This window comes from Pituophis catenifer, unplaced genomic scaffold (genome assembly GCF_029215685.1).
Source record: "Pituophis catenifer annectens isolate HBS135680 unplaced genomic scaffold, rPitCat1.0.hap2 SCAF_1, whole genome shotgun sequence".
NCBI classification, from domain to species: domain Eukaryota; kingdom Metazoa; phylum Chordata; class Lepidosauria; order Squamata; family Colubridae; genus Pituophis; species Pituophis catenifer.
In genome coordinates, this window is record NW_027256881.1 from 159,156,877 (window position 1) to 159,180,811 (window position 23,935).

General features: G+C 36.2%; 1 pseudogene; it reads left to right on the forward strand.

The window, feature by feature from the left end:
- Positions 1–271: 271 nt before the first annotated feature.
- The window catches only part of LOC139309034 (cytochrome P450 2K6-like), a 29,664-nt pseudogene continuing 6,000 nt past the window's right edge, over positions 272–23,935 (forward strand).

Below are 23,935 nucleotides of genomic sequence, written 5' to 3' on the forward strand. Positions count from 1 at the left end.
AAATTACAAAGACAATAGAGGGGGCAGAGATAATTCCAAGGATAGAAAATCTGGTTCATTGAATGGATTAAATAAACAAGACTACACTAACACACAGCAGAATGAAAATAGTAATTGGCTTATTGATTCTGGAGCAACTAATCACACCACTAATAACAAAGATATATTGTCTTCATTTGTAGAAGATAAATTTGTAATAAAGGTAGCTAACCAAGAAAAGGTTCAAGTGTTAGGCAAAGGGAATGTAATACTGCCAGGTCTAGGGAAAATAGAGGGGGTATTGCTAATACCTGAAATACCTCATAACATACTAAGTGCCATAAAACTAAGTAGAGATTCTGATATTAACATAGTTTTTTCTAAAGGAAAGGCGACTTTAAAGAAAAATGAAATAGATATAGGCACTGTAATAATTAAAGGAGGCCTACCTTATCTAATAACAAAGGAAAAATGGTTACACAACATTGATTCAAATATAGAAGATTGTATTGAAGTAGATGATGGAAACATTAGCAACAGTGACAATGATGAATGTAAAATATCTCATGATCACAAAGATGTACACAATAAGAAAAAACCAAAAATAGGTAAGCCAATTCATGATGAGTGTGCTCACATCTTACATAGGAAGTTAGGACATGCCAGTTTTCCTGTAGTACAAAAAATGACTGAACACGCAGAAGGTGTCAAAATAAAAAATTGTGAAAACTATTTGGAATGCTCAGTATGTAAATCTACAAAACTAAAGACTAGCCCCAGGCCAAGAAAATCCACCAGATCAACCAACCAAATTTTTGATTTAGTACACATGGACTTAGTTGGTCCACTAACTCCATCAATCACTTATAGAAAACGTTACTTCTTAACCATAGTAGACGATTATAGCTGTTATGGATTTGTCTATACATTAAAACACAAGGATGAAACCTTCCAAAAATTTAAAGAATTTTATAAACGCATAGAAACACAACACAATATCAGAATAAAACAAATTATGACAGATAGGGGATGTGAATTCATGTCTAAAGAATTCTCCCAATGGTTAAAGGACAAAGGAATGTTACATTACACGTCTAGTCCATTTTCTGCGTTCCAGAAAGGGATTGTAGAGAGGAAGAACTCAACATTACAAATCATGATTAGATGCACATTGGAAGATGCTGGCTTAAGCAAACAATTCTGGTCAGAAGCCTTACATTATTCCAATTATACACAGAATAGAACCTGGTCCAGCATTGTAAATAAAACACCATATGAAGTAATGTATAATAGAAAACCAAAATTGGCGCACATGCACATATTTGGGGTCACTGCAGACGTACACATACCTAAGCAGTTGAGAAGAAAGGGAGAAAACGTATCCAGAAGACTCAGATTTATGGGATATGAGACAGGTACTAAAGGATACAGATTCATTGATAGCAATAACAAATTTATAGTCTCCAGAACAGCTGTGTTCCATGAACAGGCCAACTGGTCTAAAATACATCTTAATGAAATATTTCCAAGTGACAACAAAGATACAAAATCTCAAGAGAAAGAGACCATAGAAAAACAAAACATCAACAAATATAAAAACAAAACCAAAACATGGACAAATAGCCAACACAAAATAAAGACAGACACACTAACAAAAAAGGAAGCAAGATATTTGCATGATAACAATAGTAAACCTGAAAAAACAATTAGAAACACCAGAAATCAGATGCCAAATAGATATAAGGACTATATAATGCATATGGATGATGAGTCAAAGACACCTAATACATATGAGGAAGTGTTAAAACTCCCTCGTGAAGAAAAAGAAAAATGGGAATTAGCAATGAAAAAAGAAATGGAAAGTTTACAAGGACTAAATGTATTTACACCTGCAATCGCACCAAAGGATAAAACAATTATTGGTACCAGGTGGATATATAAAATTAAGAACTTAGAGGGAGGTAATACCCTATACAAAGCTAGACTAGTTGCACAAGGTTATGCACAGAAATATCCGGAGGATTACACTGACACGTATTCCCCCACTGTAAGAACCGAGAGTGTCAAAACAGCTCTAGTGGTAGCATCAGCACTTAATCTCGATGTATTCCAATATGACATACAGACTGCGTACCTACACGCGAAACTAGATAAGGAAATATATGTAAGAGCACCTCACAGTCAATACACTAACAGAAATGAGACTTGGTTGTTAAACAAGAGTTTATACGGGTTAAAACAATCTGGTAAACGATGGTATGATTGCTTAGTAAAAGTACTTAAAACCATGGACTTCAATGCCACCACTGCTGATAACTGTTTTTTCGTTAAAAAGGGTGATGATTACATGGAATTTGTATTGATTTATGTGGATGACATTTTATACATAGAAAAACATAAAGAGAGAAGAGAAACTTTTGTAACTAAGCTAAATGAACATTTTTCATTGAAATCTTTAGGCAAAGTAAACAAATATCTTGGTGTTCAAATTAATAAAACAAAAAGAGAGTTCAAACTTACTCAGAGAGATAAGATCATAGAGCTCTTAAACAAATGCAATCTAAGTAATGCCAAACCTTGCGATACTCCTATGCAAACTGACTTTCTAAGAAATACTGATGAATCATCCCCTGAATTCAAAGACAACACATTTTATAGATCAGTCATAGGTTCACTTCTTTATATATCTAATTGGACAAGACCAGATATTGCTTTACCCCTCAATTTATTATCCAGACATGTCAGCAAGCCAACAATGTATCACTGGGAAGCTGTTAAAAGAATATTAAGATATCTGAAAAGTACACTAGACTTTTGTTTAATGTTGGAACCTAACAATAATAAAGAACCAAAGCTTACATGTTATGCAGATGCAGACTGGGCTGGAGACACATCATGTAGAAAAAGTACATCTGGTTATATATTCCTCTTAAATGACTGTCCAGTTTACTGGTACACTGGTAAACAAGAATTAGTGGCCACTTCAACGACAGAAGCAGAATATGTTTGTTTATCTAAAGCTGCAAATAATCTTGTATGGTTTAATGATTTGATTTCAGATGTTTGGAAAAAACCTACTTTACCTTTTGTTATGCATGAAGATAATAAAGCAGCTATTGAAATATCCAGATCTGACGCCATTGGACAAAGGTCCAGACACATAGACATAAAATTTAAACATGTGAGACAATTATCTCAGGATGGATTTATTAAAGCTGTGCATTGTGAGACTTCAGAACAATTAGCTGACATATTGACAAAACCTTTACCTGCCAAGCAGCATAAATACTTAACTTCTAAATTATATGTTTTGTACTGTCCTGAATCTGAATGTAATTGGTGTTGTATAACGAATCGGCATTTAGAGGGGGATTTGTCAGATGTAAATGCCTTATTCTGTAATGTGTAAATAATATATGAACGGGGTATCAGGGGTTAACTTATTCTTCACTGCTTAATGTATTCATGATTCACCACTCCCACATCTAGCTCCACCCATTGTATATATAAGGAGCTGTTTGTCCCCACTTACTTGCTTCTACCCATGAATATTCAATGAATATAGAATGCCTATTGTAAATAAAAGGAGATATATTTAAACCTTTAACTCTTACTAAATTTATTGAGTCTGATCCTGAAAAATATTGCAACATAGTGTTCCCTGGCATTCAGCATGTTTCTTTATATCAAATTATCTTGGTCATCTTTTTAACAAATAGATGTGCTTCCAAAGAAAGCAAAGAATTGCAGTCATCCACTATTTTTATATTAAGGAATATTTGTGGAGTTAATGCATGGCCCAGAGGCCATTACATAGATATCTGTAACTGGACAATTTCCTCTATTATTCCATTCTAATAATTCTGTGGTAAATTGAAATCTAAACCTATGGAGAGCAATTAAGTTGGGCCACCAATGAGATCCACATATATCTTCCTCTCAGCAGATACTACACTGACAATCTCTTGTGTAGGCCAAGGGATCTGTTTTGGATAAACCAAATAGCCTCTAAACATATAAGAAGTAAAACTGAATTGTTACTGGATAACACAGAAGTTTATGTGAAAATGTATAGTCACACATACTGTAGAGCAGGGGTGTCAAACTCAAGGCCTAGGGGCCGGATTAGATCTAGCCCACGGGGCTGCCCTGGAAACAGTGAAGGACTGGCCTGCAGTGCCTCTGGCAGCAAAAATGGAGCTTGGGAAGGCTCTGTGCTGCCCTCCCGAGCTCCATTTTTGCTGGCAGAGGGTTGCAGGAGGCCGTTGCAGCTGAAAACAGAGTTGGGAGCCTGTTTTTGCTAGCAGAATGCTTGGGCCTTCACAGGCGCCCCCGATATGAGTGATGTTGAGCTGGCCACGCCCACCCTGGCCACCCTTCCCACCCCCCCAAAGGTCAAACACAACCCTGATGCGGCCCTCAATGAAATCGAGTTTGACACCCCTGCTGTGGAGCATGAGATTGTCTATGTATCTACTGTAAGAATAAATCAAACAAAGTTAAATTCAGAAGAAAGGACTTTCAAATGGCTCAAGTAAAAGAACATTTTCCCCCACGTGTCTTTGTTTGGATTTACTGGTGAGGACAAATCTCTGTGCATGTTTAGTTCTGTACCTGTAAAGAGTTCAGTGGGAAAAATGCTCAGAAAATTCTGCTATGTATTCAAAGTACCTTACTAACTACAGTTTAATGATTACCAAGGATGATTTTGAAATATTTGGTCTTCCTTTCTAACATTAAGGGGCCTGTTCTTACAAGTAATCTTCATTTTCAGATAGGTTCAAGAGTTTAATCCTTCTGTCCTTGGACCATTATAGTTGGCAGACACTCTCCTTGATTGTATTGTGTGGTAAATTTTTTATTGGAACCACAAAAGAAGGTACCAATTAAAAAGAAATGGATTGGATTGTTTCTGTTTTAATACTGTTCCTATCTACACTTATGATTATGCTTCTTTTCAAAATGGGCAACCCCTGGAAGAAGAGCTCCAAAGATTTTCCACCAGGACCCAGGCCTTTGCCTGTTTTGGGAAATCTCCACATAATGGATCTGAAAAAACCTTACCAGACAATGTTAGAGGTATTTTTTTTTTTATCCTTTCCATTGAAGGGCAAAATTGCAGCATTCTGTAACCTTCATAAGCCATGGAAATGAAAGCTTGCTCCAACCAAAGAGAAGTGGGAGAAGAATGGAATGCTCTTATTAAACCAAATGGCTCATGGCATTCTCTCCAGATATCACCTAGATCAATGACAGGAAACTTGTGTCTATCAGTTTCTTGATAATCAAATAAGTAGTGACCACAGTCAGCCTGGCCAGTGGAACAACATTCATCTCTAAAACAAACACTGAGGCACTGCCTTGTATTCTCATAATATTTTATTTGTATTTTTGTAGGTGTTGTATAATTTTATCTTTTTAATATTGTGGGCCACCCAGAGTTACCCTCTGATGAGATAGGCAGCCAATAATAATTAATTTAGAACATATTCTTAATACAAAATATCTCTGTCTCTTTCATACTTTCTTTTTTCCAGCTATCAAAACAGTATGGACCCATATTCAAAATCCAACTGGGACTCCAGAAAATGGTGGTGCTAACAGGATATGAGACCATAAAGGAAGCTCTGGTGAATAAGGCTGATGTTTTTGCTGAGAGGGCTCCTTTCCCCATATTTGATGAGTTTTCAAAGGGGTTTGGTGAGGACCTTCATTTCATGTCAATACAATTTGCAAACATACAATGGAGACTCTGTGCCAACATCACCACAGGAGCAATAAGAATTAGAATTGACTGAAATTGGGAAAATGTACAAAGTGTGGGACTGGTATTCATAACACAGAAAGTGACCTCAATGGCTCTCTCAGTCTCTGCTGTATGCTTAAGAAAGAATTTAGAATGCTTTATAGAACAACGAAGATTCCAATCAGAGATTGAGAGATTCTAAGATGAAAATAACACCTAAATGACAACTATACAATCAGCTTGTATTAATTATCTGCAAGGGAGCATTCAGTACCCTAATATAGAGGCTGCTTGAGTCAAGGACAGCCACTTTAGAGCTCTTAGATAAGTCTCAATATCTCAAATATTGAGTTGAAAGTGACCTCAATCCGTATTTCTTACAAGCACTAGTTACAAAAAACAAAGTGAAATATGGCTCTGCTAAGATTTAATGCTGTTTGTTAGATATTCTGGAATGATATCGTATATTCAATAGAATAAACAATTGAATAAACATTGTATATTGTGGAATGAATGATCACATGGGGTGGGTTTTTTAAAGATATATTTCTTTACTTTCTTTAAAAAGTGACTAGCCAGTTCTCTGAATTGGAATGGTCTCTGTAATCACTCTGTTAAGTGGATTTCTTCCTCAAACTCTTCCTCTAATGATTATGAGAATATTTTGGGGGCAGAGATATTTATCTTTTTGCCATGCATGATTTAGATCAGTGTTTCCTAAACAAGCCGACTTTTGGATGTATGGATTTCATCTCACAGAATTGGATGGGGAATTCTGGGAGATGAAGTCCATATAGTTTAACATTGCCAAGGCTGAGAAATACTCAGCCTTGATATAGGCAAACTCTAAGGCAACAAGACTTGGAAATTAACTAAGTATTTAAGAAATGTTCCTTGGGTTTTGGAAGATCCAGAGGGATGATGGTAGGGAGTGCATTTCTTCACCATCAGTTGAAATTTTGCATATTTTTGTTTTTCAGGAATAAGTTTTTCCCATGGTGAGAACTGGAGAGTGATGAGGCGATTTATGTTAACCACCTTACGGGACTATGGGATGGGTAAGAGGTCTATGGAAAGCAGAATAGCTGAAGAGTGCAGTTTCGTGGTAAAGAAGTTTGAATCTTACAAAGGTGCGTTGGTGTTTCTTCTGGAGTTCAAAAACTTATCTCTTATGTTATCTTGAATGGGTTGAGGTTCCTGTATGACATATTCCAAACTTCCAAATCATAGCTCTTTTTAAATAGTTTTTATTTAAAACAGTTTAAAAGATAATAAAAACTCAAATCAGAAAAAAAATAGAAAATAGAAAAAACACAAAGTGCGAAGAGTAAAGGAGAGAATGAGAGAGCAGAGAAGAAAAAGAAAAGAGATAGAAAAAAAGAATATTGAAAGAAGTGACTCCTATCTTCCTTACAACAATTGCGGCAAAATTAATAGCTTCCTACCCCTGTAACAAGGGTGTCAAACTCAATTTCATTGAGGGCCGCATCAGGGTTGTGTTTGACCTTGGGTGTGTGTGTGTGTGGCCACGATGGACATGGCCAGCTGGACATCACTTATGTGGTGGATGCCTGTGGTGGCCTGAGCACTCTGCCAGTGAAAACAGGCTCCTGAGCTCCATTTTCGGCTGCAACAGCCTCCTGCAACCCTCTGCCAGCAAAAACAGAGCTCGCGAGGGCTGCATGTGGCCCTCCTGAGCTCCGTTTTTGGTGGCAGAGGCACCATGGGCTGGTCCTTTGCTGTTTCCAGGGCAGCCCCGCAGGCTAGATCTAAGTACCCTGCAGGCCGAATTTGGCTCCTAGGTCTTGAGTTTGACACCCCTGCCCTGTAAGATTGCATAATGGTTCACTTCTTCCCATAACTTGCCCCTTCTTATCCACTCACAAAACTCATGATTTCTGTCCAAATATCAGTAAAATGTCCATAAAGAGTTTCCAGAAGTTTATAAAAATATTGTTTTTAACCCTGATCAAACAAGTCAACTAAACAAGTCAGTATTCAAACAAAACAAGTCAATATTCTCATCTTTTGCTTCTAAGAGTCTTAGTTTTAAATTCAAGTTGCTATCATAGGATTGAATCTCAATTTAATCTTTCTGCTATTTCAAAATATCTTTCAAGATTTTAGAAACCCTCTTTTGTAAATTTAAAACTAAACCCTTGCTCTTTTAATTTTTTGTTTATCATTTTGTTCCACTGTATCATCTCTATCTTATAATCTTCCATTTTTTTCATTTTCCAGGATTTCTTCATTATGTAGGATTTCTATCTCCTCTTTCTTCTCTTTTCTTTTTCCTTCCTGAAACATTGGTCACTTCTAGTGGCTTATTTCTATGTCCACAGAGTCTCAAGATTCATTCTTCAACTGTTTTCTGTTAATTAAACAATTTGTACTCTTACAAAGATATTGTTTTGTTTTCTCATTTTTTTATAAAAAAAAAAACTTAACAAAAATCTTAATTTTCCAAATTCATCTGGTCTTTTACATCATTTAAAACTTTGTCTGAAGGTTGTCTGCAGTTGTTTGAAGATTGAATAATTGTAATTTGACTATTTTTTATTGTTAATTTGAGAGAAGTTTCTCTGCCCATCCAGGCAGCTTCATCAGTCAGAGGAAGTCAGTTAGGCAGAGAGTCATTGGAATGTACCAACTCCTGCCTCACTAAACTCAGGGATTTCCTCCCCAAAGAGTGTTGCAATATGAAGATTCACCTCTTTATCCGTTCACATCAACCAATTTATAAGACAATGAACTCAACAAGTCACTGCAACAATAGATTGATGCTAGAATCAAGACAATGAAATATGTTAATTTTATTTTTATTATATTTTGATGAAATTCCACATTTGATGTCTAGGAAAACCATTTGAATTCAGAAGAATTATGACTGCAGCTGTTGGCAATATCATAGTATCCATTTTACTTGGGAAGCGATATGACTATGAAGATCCAAAATTTATTAAATTGTTGAGCTTGGCAACAGAAAATAACAGGCTTATGGGAAGTCCTTCATTGCAGGTAATTAACATTCATTTCAAAAGTATTAAGAGCTCATATATTGTATAGGAAAGGCAGTGTGCCTTATTCAGGATTCACTGCAAAAACATTTAAAAGTTTTAACAAATTGGCCCAGGCTTCCTGGAAGCCCTACAATGCAGGTAATGATTATTCATTTGTAAAGTATTAAGAGCTCGTTTATTGTATAGGAAAGACAGTGTGAATTATTCAGGATTTACTGCAAAATCCAGAATCTAATGACTAATATTGAAAACCTTTTTTTTTTAAATGATGCAGTCTTCCCATAATTCTTTCACTGAGTATACAAGTATGTATGGAGGCATGTCAAATGTATAGATACTACATCTTGCTTGCAGTGGAAACATCGTACAATTTTGGTTCTATTTCCCAGGCAACTTACTAGAAAATAATAAGAAAGAAAAATGTGGTTCAATCACTAAGAACAAATGGATGAACAATGTATAAGTTAATGAGAGCAATACCATATCAGCAATTATATACCACTCCATAGTGCTTTACATAACCCTCTGGGCAGTTTACAATATCAAGCACATTGCTCCCAACAATCTGAGCCCTCATTTTACTGACCTTAGAAGGATGGAAGACTAAGCCAACCTTGAGCCCTGTCAGGATCAAACTCCAGGCTATGGGCAGAGTTAGACTGCAATACTGCATTCTAACCGCTGTATCATCATGGCTACATATATCTATGGCAGGCCTTCCATAATTCTCCACCAAAGAAATTAAAAAGCCCATATCTATCTACATTGTAGTTGTTTGTATTATTATGTTTTCTATTGTAATATATGAGAGACATCATTTGGGAGGCCTATCAGAATCTATATTCTAGATATGTGACTTCTTTTTTTATATGTTTCAGCTATGTAACCTATTTCCTATGCTTGGCTATTTTTTTGCCACTCGTAAGAAAGTCCGGAATAACAGAAAGGAATTGTATGCTTTCATCAATGAAAACTTCATCCAATGTTTCAACAATCTGGATGAAAATGACACAAGAAACTTTATTGATTCATATCTCGTACAACAGCAACAGGTAATGAAATGTGCTAGAAATGGCAGCTTTAAATTTCCATCAAATTGCAGAAATAAATTTGTAAATCGAAACACATGTACTTGACAAGAATATTTATCATAGAAGACAACAAACTTAGCAAATTGGCAATGGTTTCCAAAAATTGAGCAAGTATTCATTTTGCCTGATTTTTAGCACTCTAATTTTGAAAAGTTTGTATTATGGTCACTAATCAGGACTACTGGAGTTACCAATCACCACTTAGCCTAATCTTTTTAGTACTTGATGACCCCAGTATAATAGTAGTCTAGAACTCACAATTTCCTACTTCTTACCTGATGCCATAACCACTACACCAAACTGGTTCTCTACTTACACTTACATATACCTTGTGTAATAATTTATTTACATATATACATAACATACAATCCAGATATAGAAACTGATAGTCATTCAGTCATTCACTGAGCTGACTCATTCATTCATTGAGGAACGGAATGAATCTTTTCCAATGATAGTTATGAGATTGAAGGTAATAAAAAATAAGAAATGTGCGGAAATTTAAATTCCTAGGTCCGTGATGGCGAACCTATGGCACGAGTGCCTGAAGTGGCATGCAGAGCCATGTCGCCTGGCATGTGAGGCATCGCCCATTACTTTTCCGGGTTTCTGGAGCGCATGCACACACGCCGATCAGCTGGCATTTGTGCATATGGCAGTGCCAGAAACTGGAAGAGATGGTCTTCCGTTTTCTGGCATGAGCACGCACACTGGCCAGCTGATTGGCACGTGTGCATATATGGCAGTAACCGGAAGACTTCCTGGGAGGTGTGCATGCATGCACCTGAACCCGGAAGTACCTTATCCGGTGCGTGCATGCCCCCTGGGCAGCTCCTCTTCTTGGTCGCAGCCCTGATAAATATGCGCATGTGTGTGCATGAATTTGTTCTTGAACATTCTGGCAATTCTTGTTGGGGGTAATGCCACCTGTAAAACATCTTATACAAATTTTCCTTATATGCTGTTGACATTGTCATTTTGTAATTTTGCAGCCACAGTTTTTGCCATTTCTCTAAATCAATTCCATAACCAAAATCCCCCCCCATGCAATCATTATTTCTTTAACTTGTTCTTCTTCCAACTTTACCTCTAATAAATAACCATACAATTTTTTAATTACATAGTCATCAGAACCTATTAAAATTTTATCTAAGTTAGTCAAATTATTATAAATACCCTCTGCCTTAGAATCTTTATCATATCTAGACCGTATTTGCATATAAGAAAACCAATTCATCTTTAAACCTTGTTCCTCCAATTCTTGCTTTGATTTGAGTTCACCCTTTTCATTCAATAATTCACTATATCTAACAATTTGTTCCCTTCTAAATATTATAGAGTATGAAAATGCTTCATTCATCAATAACCAGACTGGAATTTTTAAATAGTGTTGTTTTTTAATCTTCTCCCAGTTTAATAACAAAGCTTCATGTATATAATGTCTTCTAAAGTACCCCTGTGTTTTTGTTCCCTTGTACCATAGAAAATCATGCCATCCCAACAACAAGTCATGTCCTTCTAAAGTCAATAATCTAATATTTCATAACATTATCTATTCTTTAATCCACATCAAACTTATCGCTTGATAATAAAGTTCCCAATTAGGCAAACCAAAACCTCCTCTTATTCTAGCATCTTGCAACAATTTCAATTTTATCCTCGTCTTTTTACCCTGCCAAATATACTTTAATATTATTTTATTCAAATCTTCAAAATAATCTTTTCCCAATCTAATCGGAATTGTCTGGAACAGATATAGAATTCTAGGTAATATATTCATTTTAATTGTCGATATTCTCCCAATCAATGATAATTGTAAATTTTCCCATTTTGCCAAATCTGTCCCAATTTGTTGTTTGAGTTTATTATAATTATTCTCTTTAAGTGTGCAACATCTAGCTGTCAAATATATCCCCCAAAATTTAACCTTGTTTGTGACATGCATCTTTGATATTTCCACCAATTCCTCTTTTTGTTTTATTAGCATATTTTTTGTCAAAATCTTTGTTTTGTCTTTATTAATTTTCAAACCTGCTACTTTCCCAAATTCTCTTATTTTATCTATCTATGCAATTATTGAATCTAAAGGATCTTCAAGGATAAAAACCAGGTCATCTGCAAACGCTTGCAATTTATATTCTTTCTTTTGAATTTTCATTCCTTTTATCTCTTTTTCTTCTCTAATATTTCTATTTAGCACTTCTAATGTTAATACAAACAACAGAGGAGACAGTGGGCAGCCTTGTCTCGTTCCTTTTTTTATCTTGATAAACTCTGTCAGTTCTCCATTTATCATTACTTTTGCTGTTTGTTTGTAGTATATGGCTTCTATTGCTTGAATAAATTTTCTACTAAAGTCCATCTGCTCCAATTGAAGTAACATAAATTGCCAGTTGACATTATCAAAAGCTTTCTGAGCATCTAGAAATATCAAAGCCATTTTCTTTTCAGGATGTGCCTCATAGTATTCCAAAGTGTCCAGAATTATCCTCATATTGTCCCTAATCTGTCTTTTTGGCAGAAACCCATTTTGATCAGAATGTATAAAATTGTTTAAATATCTTTTAAGTCTTTCTGCCAATATTGAAGCAAAAATTTTATAAGCAGAATTTAGCAGGGAAATAGGCCTATAATTTTTGATTTGTTGTGGGTCTATGTCCTCTTTTGGAACAAGTGTAATATATGCTTCTGTCCATGACTTGGGTATTTTCCTCTTTAACATAACTTCATTCATAACTTCTAGCAATGGGAGACTCAACGACTCCTGTAATGTCTTATAATATTCCACTGGCAGTCCGTCTGGGCCTGGTGCCTTCCCCATCTTTTGTTTTTTGGGTGCTTCAGTTAATTCCATCATTGTTATATTTCCTTCTAACATCATTTCCACGTCTTTAGGGATCTGAGGTAAATACACCTTTTGCAAGTATTGTTTTAACATTTTTCTCCTGTATATTTTCTTGTTCATACAGTTTTCTATAGTAATCTTGTATAATCTCTTTTTTCTCTTTATTCCCAAATCTAATTTGTTCTTGGTCATATATTAGTTGTGTTATTTTTCTTGATTCTCTCTCTTTTTTCAGTTTATATGCTAACCATCTACCTGGTTTATTGGCATCTTCAAAATAGTTCTGTTTAGCTCTTCTGATTTTTTGTGCTAAGTCTTCTCTTTCTATTAATCCCATTTTATGCTTAGTTGTATCCATTTTTATTTTAATATCTTTCTTTTGTGGAAATTTCTGAAGCTCCTTTTCAAGTTTCTTATAGTCATCCTCTAGTATTTTATAGACTTGTCTTTTCTTAATATTTCTTTTCCTTGTATAGTCTATTATCAGACCTCTTGTATAAGCTTTCATTGTGTCCCAAAAATTTTTCATCAATTTTTCATTTTTCATTTTCTGTTTTCTTTAAAAAAGAAAGCCAATTCTTTCTCCATTTTCTGCACAAATTCTTTTTCTTTTAATATTGTATTATTTAGAGTCCATCTAGATCTTATCCTTTGTCCTTTCCACATCACGGTCACTGGATTATGATCTGCCCAGGTATTTGCTTCTATTTCAATTTCTTCTATTTTAGAAGTCAATTCCATTGTCGTCCATATCATGTCTAATCTAGACCATGATGAATGTCTATCAGAATAAAAGGTATATTGCTTACTTTTTGCATTTCTTTCTCTCCATGCATCTTTTAAATTTATTTCCTCTATCATTTTAAAAAAAGCTTTTGGAAGTATCTTCTAGTATGCTTTATTGTCTTATGTGTATTATAATCTAATTTCTCATCTACTATACCATTAAAGTCCCCCATCATACAAATATTGTCATAGTCCAATTCAATTATTTTCTTATGTAATTTTCTGTATAAGTCATCTTGGTTGTTATTTTGAGCATATATTGCTATTAAAAGTATTTTCATATTATGATCTATTATTTCCACCATCAAAATTCTTCCCTCATCATCTGTGTATATTTGCTCAGCTGGAATTGTGTTTCTAATGTATAAGACAACTCCCCTTTTCTTACATTGTGTTAATGAAGTAAAAATTTTCCCTAATTTTGGCTGTACCAGTACCTGTTCATATTGCTTTTTAATATGCACTTCTTGCAAACAGATTATATCAAACTTTATTTTCTCTAATTTATGAAATACCTTTCTTCTTTTAATGGTTGAATTAAGTCCGTTTATATTTATTGTAATCAATTTTTTCTCTTCTATGTTCATACTTTATATGAGGGGTTTGCTGCTCTAGTTGATCTTGGTTCATGTTGTTCTTTATGTTCCAAATACCCCCTACTGCTCCTTCTGCTTTTTCAATCATTGCTATGTCTTCTTCTTGGATTTGAATCAGTGGTTCTGTCATTCTAATTTCCATTCCTTTCTCTCCGAGAAATTCTGCATAAAATGCTTTAGATTTATCCACTGAATCTATTCTATATCTTTGCTGCTGCCACGTAAACACTAATCCTTCTGGTATCAGCCATCTGTAATTCACACTTTTTTGAAGCAGTATTTTAGTCAGGAATTGATATTCTCTCCTCATCTCCCTCACTCTTCTTGGTATTTGCTTCAGAACCACAATTTCTTTCTCCTTATATTTCAGTGTTTTTTCTCTTGTGATCTGCAAAATCTGTGCTTTAATCGATTTCTTGGTAAACCTTATATGGACTTCTCATGATAAGTTATTTTGCATTGCATACCTTGTGTAGACTCGAAATATCTCATCTCTGCCATCCATCATCTTTTCTTTGGTAATTTCTGATGCTTCTGCTAGAATTTCTATCATCACTTCTGCCAGGTTTTCTCCCTTCTCTTCTTCTATATTTTGAAATCTGAGATAAAATTCTGCTTTATCCATCTCCCATCCGACTAATCCACTCTTGTCTCGTTCAACTTCATCCAGTCTAGCATCAATATCTCTGATTTTTTCTCTCTCTTTGCTCCTCCTTTTCCTCAATTTTTTGGAGTCTATCTTCATATTTCAACATCATTTGTTGTATGCTCTCCACTTTCTCATCTGTCTTCTCTGTTCTTTGTTCAATCTTCTGAACTACTTGTAATATCATCTGTAATGTTGTCTCCTTTTCCTTTTCCTTCTCCCTTTCCTTCTCCTTCTCCTGTTGTAACAGTGTCTGTATGGATCACTGTCCTCCAGATGGAGATGAAGAGGGCATAATTGTAGAAGAGCCAACAGCCGTTACTTTTCTACTCATTCTGTGAAGTAGTCACAGAGGCTTTAAACAGATAGGAGAGAAAGAAAAAAGAAAAAGAAAAAAGAAAAAAGAGAAAGAAAAAAAAGAAAAAATATATTCTTCAAGTTCTTCTATACCTTAATCCAATTGTGCAAATATTACTTAAAGTATTAATAAAATACTCAAAATCAAATCAAAATAAAAAAAGAAGAAAAATGAAAAATCAATAGAAAGCAAAAAAATAATAATAAAAATCTTCAGGCACTTGTATACCTTAATCCAATTCAGTTCAATAAAAAAAATATCAGTCTTCTTAACAATCTCTATATATTTATGTAAAAAGCAAATTACAAATAAAAACAAAAAAAGAGGAAAAATTAAAAATCCTCCATCAACTCATAGTCCAATTAAAAAATACTTACACAGGGGAGGAGTACAGAGAGCTATCTCTTGAAAAATAAAAATAAAATAAAAAATAGAATAAAAAAAAGAAAAGATATTCAAATAAAAATCACTTCTATATAAAATTCAAAGATTTTTTAAATTTGAGTTCCAAGTGTTATTTACTGTTCTCTTTCAAAGTCACTGGAAATTCCTTCTCATTCAACAGGCTCCTGCCTCTGATAGTCCCCCAAAGAACATCTGAATAAACAATTCTACAGATAGTTTTAAATGTTCTTTTGATGTTCTTCCAACTATCTTATCTATGAGAGGGCTCCGAATCCTTGAATTGCAACACAATATAGCACAGTTGTTACTTCTTAAACCAACAGAGATACAAAATTTCCAATCCACTAGATGGCAGTGTTACATACTCTCCTCCTTCCCCTGCTGTATTCAATAGACTTTAAAAATCAAATTAGCTAAAAAGGAGAAAAAATAATAAGGCAAAGTGAAGATACAACAAAGTCAAAGCGAATTGTGATAAAAAGGCACTAAAAATTTAAAAATGAGATAAACAAGTCTCCGGTCCAATCCAATCCAGTCCAGGTTAAAAATCCACAAATCCAACAAGTATGTATGTATGTATGTATGTATGTATGTATGTATATATATATATATATATATATATATATATATATATATATATACATATATATATATATGTATGTATATATACATATATATGTATATATACATGTTATATATATATATATATATAACATAAAAACAACTACCTAAACTCAAGTTTAATTCCATCGCTTAATTTTCTTCTGTCTTCAATTTAGTCTTTCTTTCAGTCTCAGGGTGCTCTCATTATATAGAGTATGATAAAAAATTTCTCACTGAGTCGACACACTTCCTTCCGATCTTCTTCCATTTCAGAGCTGTCCCAACTTCAGCAGCTACAATGGCTGCCACCCCACCGTCAGAAAAACGGCTTCTCCTGGATCAACCAGGGACTTTGCGATGTCCCTGGGATCAACAGGATGTGCCCTCCACTATCACAGTCTCAACAGGACTGTGAGGTCCAAAAAGGACCGTCCAGCGGCGGGGATATCAATGGTGATCCTGGAGCCCCAGGATCTTCCGTTGTGCCGTAGTGTCGTCAGCTCCACCCCCCAATCAGCTTCTTGTAAATATATTTGAAGCAACAGTGGCAACACCTTTTCAATCATTTTCCCTAAAAGAAGGATACAAATAAATAGTTGGTAGTTTTTACGAATTTTGAACTCCAGTGTGAGTTTTTTTTAAAAAAATGGTTACATTAACCTTTTTTTCAAGGCATTTGGCATTCACTCCTCCTGTCAAACTGTTTATAACGTACTCTTTGCCCATGTAGAAAATCTCCTCAACCTAGCAAAGACTAAGACTGTACAAACATTATGAATTCAAAATGGTCTGAGTTGGGAACTATTTTAGCCTTTAACTTTGCATACTTCTAATGCATGTCATTTTATTATATCTTTTCACAAAACAAATTGTAAAAAAATTCTAGAGAAGGCTGCTTTGTCTTTGCAATCTGTCTTGGAATGCATCACTCCAAGACACATTTTAGAACCATTTTTAAAACCAGTTCTTTCTTTTAATTCTAGGAAAGGAAGACAAAAAAGAATGGGTATTTCAACTATAAAAATCTAGAAGGGTCTGTGTTAAATCTATTTGTTGCTGGTGTGGAAACAATAACAAGCACTCTATTTTGGGCCTTTACTCTGATGATGAAGTACCCTTTAATTCAGAGTAAGTGCTTTACAATTTGTCAGCTTCCATTATTTTAGCACATTTTGCTTTCAGGTAGGCAATATTAGATGTGGTATAACTAAATTACAGTGACTTTGGTAATGCCTAAATAAAGGGGGCAAAAAAGATAAATAGTTCTATTTCCTATTTTGTGGACTGATCTGAATCATGTTTAAGGTCCTGCCTCTACTCCCCATTCAAGAAAGTACGGACTCTTGAGATAGCAGCATTTCAAAAGGAACCTTTTATTGAAAGTGAGTGATTGCAAGACAAAAGCAAAGCAGGCTCTAAGGTCCCCTTAGGCAATTCTGTTAGGATAAAGGAGTCAGAAACCCCTCCCTTCAGTCCGATGTTGAATGAGCCAATCCAAAGGTGTGAAGATGTTGTGAAGACGGTCATCCTGGGAAGGAGATAAGGGACTGTTCCCAGGCGCTTCTTTCAGGAGGCAATATCACGATAGGGATCTGACATCATGCAAAAGCACAAATCGAACACCTGGCTACAGCACCTTAAAGCAATTGCATCCTTTCCAGGGTTTGCATCCCTCTCTGTGCTCTGGACCATGCTATAGCTCTAGAACAGGGATATCAAACTCGATTTCATTGAGGGCCGCATCAGGGTTATGGTTGACCTCGGGGGGACAGTGTGTCAGGGGGATGTGGCTGGGGTGGGTGTGGCCAGCTTCCTGCCTCTTTCTCATTCCTATCTCCCTCCCTCCCTCCTTCCTTCCTCCCTCCCTCCCTCCTGACCACACTCCCTCCCTTCCCTTCCCCTCCCCTCCCCTTCTCTCCTTCTCATTCCCATATCCCTCCCTCCCTCCTTCCTTCCTTCCTCCCTCCCGTCCCTTCCCTTCCCCTCCCCTCCCCTCCCCTCCCCTCCCCCTTCTGTCCTTCTCATATCCATCTCCTTCCTTCCTTCCTTCCTGCCTGCCTGCCTGCCTGCCTGCTACTGGAAAACTATGATGGTACAAGAAGTCAGCATCTAAAGTCTCAATCTACAACTATTATATTATCTATAATATGTATAGCCTCCTCAAATGAAAGAGACTCCAGTCAGGGCACATCTAGTGAATTTACTATACATCATAGGTTTCCAGAGGAAATCCTGCCCACTGTACACATTATCACAATTTAATATTTCCAAAAGTTAGTACCATATCCAACACACTGAGAATATCTTACTGGATGTCATTGTTTATTATCTCAGAAAAGGTCCAAGAAGAAATAACAAATGTTGTTGGATATGCTCAGCCAAGAGCTGAACACTGAATAAAAATGCCATACACAGATGCTGTAGTCCATGAAGTTCAACGATATGCTGATGTTGTTCCCTTAAACTTGCCCCATGCAACTACAGAGGATGTTACCTTTAAGGGCTATTTCATTCCGAAGGTGATGTATCTGTATTGTTCTCTTTCTAGTCCTAGCTAGTTACATTCATTCCATTTATTACAGTACAACAATAAATGATATTCAAAAGCTTTCATAAATCACTTGCCACAGACTCTATTAATTTTAGAAATATAGTAATTTGGCATATTTGTTTTAATTCAAACTCTATGGAGGCACAAGCTTGCATATAGATAGAGTAGGGTGTATGTTGCAGGGGAGAGCTATATTAATCTATGATAGCCAAAAAAATCAGAGTTTATATCACCATAAAGATCAAATAGGAGTGCAAGTTATTCTTAAAAATAATTAAGTGATGATGTTTCTCATAGATCCTAATACATTCTCAGAGAATATGTATTCAAAGAGAAGCCTTTTCGTTTTGCCATCCTCATGTAACATATGAGAATATGCTGTGTAAGGAATATCTGCAGGAATGAAGATTCTTAAATTTTAATGTTCGGAAAGTTTCCTTGGATTAGGAAGTTGTCCATTGCAGGTATTTCATTCTCTGTACATACAGTAGATGGGAACACAGGGAGAATGAGAGAGTACATGGATTAAATAAGTTTAAAAGTCCTCAGTGTACCTTCCTAAAAACTAAGAACTCAGTGGCATTTACTACTAAGGAAGCAAATGTAGATTTTTGTGCTTGCAGTCCAGCACAAATGTCTATAATAAATCCATTTTATTGTTGCAAGTAGAAACAACGACCCAAGGAAGTTCAACAATTCAAAAATACAGTTCAGATTAGGTGATTGGGGAGAATAGTGCCTCTAAGTACCACATTGAGAATTTCAGGATTATAGAATAACTTGGTGCATTATGTAGCAGCTTTATTTCTAAATTATCCATTGCTTTCTCTTTATAGGGCACACATGTGATTCCCTTGCTGACTTCTGTGCTCTGTGATGAATCTCAGTGGGAGAGACCTCATGACTTCTACCCTGAACATTTTCTCAATGCTGAAGGAAAATTTGTAAAAAGAAATGCATTCATGCCTTTCTCTGCAGGTAGCCATTTTTAAAAATAAATATTGAATCAAATAATAGTTAGCTTTTCTCCCTGATTAAAATCTCCCAAAGAGGCTAATAGTGCAAGAATTAATGCACAATGCCATTTAGGTTTTATTCTGGTCCAAGAGCTCCCTGCTACATACTGGCTCAGATGTCACCCAGGTTAACAAAGTCTGTGGTAGATGTTGGAGTTCCTGGCTATCTGGTGAAAAATGGGCTACAGGACTCTGGACTATTGGCTGAGCAACCAGGGTCAACAGGTGCAGAACTAATGGAAAAAAAGATGTTTACCCATCACAAATACACAGTGATTGAAAACAAAAAATAATGATCTGTTATTACAGATCAAGTCCAACAAGAAGAGGATATATGAAACAAATGCACCAGTTCTGGAAAGAATAACATCCAGAATCAGACCTGAATGTAGCATGGGTTGACTACAAAATGGCATTTGACTCTCTGCCATTGGATAATCGTGCCTATAAATTACAGGAGTCAGTAGAAACATCAGAAAGTTTGTGGAATGATTGATGGCATAATGGAAGACACAACTGCAGGTCAATGATGGGAGACTGGGAGAGGTTAATATTAAAACAGGAATATTTCAAGGAGATTTATTACTACCATTACTATTTGTCATTGTATTGTTTTCTCTGTCAACAATACTGAATAACTCAGGTCATGGCTATCAAACATCAAAAACATCTGCCAGACTATTCCACCTCATTTACATAAACAATCTGAAACAGTATGGAAAAACTCCATCTGAAATAGAATCACTGCTTAACACTGTCTGTATATATAATCAAGATATTGCAATGGAGTTTGGATTGGATAAATGTGCCACACTATCAAACAAGGAAAAATAGTGAAAACTGAAGGAATTAAAATGCCCCACAAAAATAACATTAAGATTTTGGATTAAAATGATCACTACAAATACCTGTGTATCCTTCAAGCTGACAACATCAAGCACATTGAAGTCAAGAAAAAGATTAGAGGTGAATACATCAAGAGTGTGAAGAAGATCTTAAAGTCCAAACTCAATGGAGGAAATACCATTAAGGCAATCAACACCTGGGCAATTCCAGTCATTAGATACACAGCTGGAATAGTGGACTGGACTTAAGCAGAAGTAAAAGCAATGGTTGGAAGACCAGAAAAATAATGACAATGAATCATGCCCTTCATCCTCACAGCAACATTGACAGACTCTACCTATCATGGCAAATAGGTGAGAGTGGAATGTTGCAAGTACATCAGATGGCTGAAGAAGAAAAAAGGACTTTGGAAGAATATTTGAAAGACAATAAATAAGATGCACTGAAGTTAGTATGCCAGGAAGGCTTAATGACTACTGAAGAGACCAAACTGGCCTACAAGAAAGACCAAATGAGGAACAGAATGGAGGCATGGGAAGACATGGCTAGTACATTAAAAAATAGCAGTGAAAGCTGATAATAACAAGACCTGGCAATGGCTAAGAGCAGGCAAGTTGAAGAAAGGGACCGAGGAACTAATTCTGGCTGCACAAACCAAGCCTTAAAGACAAATGCATACAAAGCCAGAATTGAGAACACAGCAACAGACAGTAAGTGCCACCTCTGCAAAGAAACTGAAGAAACAGTGGATCACCTGGTAAGCTGCAGCAAGAAGATTGCATAGATTGACTACAAAAGCAGGCATGACAAAGTAGCAGCAATGGTGCATTGGAAGATCTGCAAGAAATTTCATTTGCCTGCAAGCAAGAACTGGTGGGACCATAAAATAAGAAAGTCATAAAAAATGAAGAAGTTAAATTGCCCTGGAATTTTAGAATTCAAACAGACAGGCACCTGTCACATAACGCCTCAGACTTAACAATTGTCAATAAGAAAGACAAAAAAGTCTGGATAGAGGATGTGGCAGTGCCTGGAGACAGCAGAAGAGAAGAGAAAGAACTGGAGAAGATAACAAAATACAAAGACTTAGAAACAGAAATAGAACAACTGTGGCAAAAGAAAACAAAAGTAGTACCAATAGTAACAGGGGCCTTGGGTGCAATCCCAAAACAACTGGAGCATGACTTGAACACCATTGGCATTGACAAATTCATCATCAGTCAATTTCAAAAGGCAGCTTTACTGGAAACAGCTTCCATCCTGCAATGATATATGTAACACCATCAAACATCAGATCTGCCTATTCCAGGTCCTTGTTAAGGGCTCGATAGATCAGGGGTGTCAAACTGGCGACCCACAGGCGAGATGCATCATGTGCAGGCCACACCCACCCCGGCTCTGCGGAAAAACATTGTGAAACATCACTTGATGGCAAGAGGACACAGCGAGTTTGACACCCGCTAGACAATAGACAAAAATGCCAAACCCAGTCTGAACATCAGACTAACTGCAAATAATAATAATAATAATAATAATAATAATAATAATAATAATAATAATAATAATAATAATACCCCTCCGAGGAGCTCTACCTTGTCGTGGTGGAGGGGTTTGCATGCTCTAGTGATCCTAAGGGCTATGCTGAACAGGTGCAACCATATCAGACCGACCTTAGGTGAAGGGCCAGACAAAATTTGCTCCACAACCATTCAAACATGGTGAATACAAAAAAAAATGAAATTTATGCCGGCTGAACTGTCGCCCAATTAACAAGGGTTCCGTTGGATGCTATGGCTCCTGGGCATTCTACGCAAAATGAGTTACAGGGCTCAGCTCCTTCTGTTTGGCAACCAGGGCATGGAGCTGACAAGCTACTGGAAGAAAAACCCAAAAAGCGAAAAATCTGGACTAGGGAAGAAAACACCTCTATTATGGAAGCTTACTATCAGTCTGAGCCAGCAAAACGTGGATTTCAAAAATGAATGTATCAGATTTGGAAGATGAACCATACGGACTGTGACACCAGTGAACAAAGCTTAATGGACCAACGACGTGTAATCCTAAACCACAAATTTTTCACTACAGAAGAATTAATAGCAATAGAAGAGAAAGCAATTAATGGTCTAAGTACATCAACAAAAAAGAGTAACATCAAGAATGATTTGCAGACTCAAAAGCAAATTGAGGAAGAAAGGGAGGAAGAGGATACTGAAATGGATGAAGATAAAGAACAAGGAAGCACTAAAGAACAAACACTAACAGATAATGCTCAATTAGCTGGAAAAATAAAGCATCAAATGGAAGATGCTGAAAGAACACGTTTGCCAAAGCTGAACCAAGTGAACCGGAAAGAATTGAGAAATGTACTAAAAAAGGTCAATGAGGCTGTGCAAACTATTCGAACCACTACATTAGCCGAAACAAACCAACTGATGTATGCAGCAGCCGTCATAACCACCAAAGAACTGGGGTTGAAAATACAAAAGAACCAAAGAGGCAAGAAGGGGAAGCCTAAGTGGAAAATTCGGTTAGAATTGAAGATCAAAAAAGTACGTGGAGATTTGAGCAACTTGAAGAACCTAAGGCAAGGTCAGCTAAAGAACAAGCAGGTCAAAAGCAGCCTGGAAGCAAGATACGATCTGAGGAATAAGGAGGTTGCGGTAGTAATTGAAGAGTTGAAGCAGAGGGTTGTTGCCATCGCTGAAAAGATTAAAAGATATGAAAACCGAGTAACTCAGTTCAAGGAAAACTCACAGTTCAGAGCAAATCAGCACCAGTTTTATAAGAGCTTAGAAAATGGAGACAGAGTAACAACAAATGAAAAGCCTGATAAAGAGAAAGCTCTGAAATTCAGAAATGCAAAATGGATCAAACAGGTTGAGAACTCTATTAAAGTGCATAAAACGGAAGACATAAAAATAACAAAAGCAATGGTGCAAAGACAGTCAAGAAAAGTGAAGAACTGGAGTGCACCTGGACCGGATGAGCTGCATGGCTTCTGGTTAAAGGCACTTACAAGTCTGCACAAAAGATTGGCAACCCAGATGAACCAGATCCTAAAAACACCTGAAAATGATGGATGGATGACAACTGGAAGGACATTTTTGATCCAAAAAGATAAAGAAAAAGGAAAGGACCCTGGAAACTATAGGCCAATCACCTGTTTGCCAACAACATACTTACTGGTATCATTGCAAACCAAATCTATGGATACCTGGAAAGAAATAACTTGCTTCCTGTAGAACAGAAAGGGTGCTGCAAAAACTCAAGAGGAACAAAGGATCAATTGCTGATTGACAAGCTAATTCTAAAGAGCTCAAAGAAAAGACGAACCAACCTGTTCATGGCTTGGATAGACTATAAGAAAGCGTTTGATTCAGTTCCCCATAGTTGGATCAAGAAATGCCTGGAAATCTTAGGCATCAGCAGCAACATACAAAAATTCAT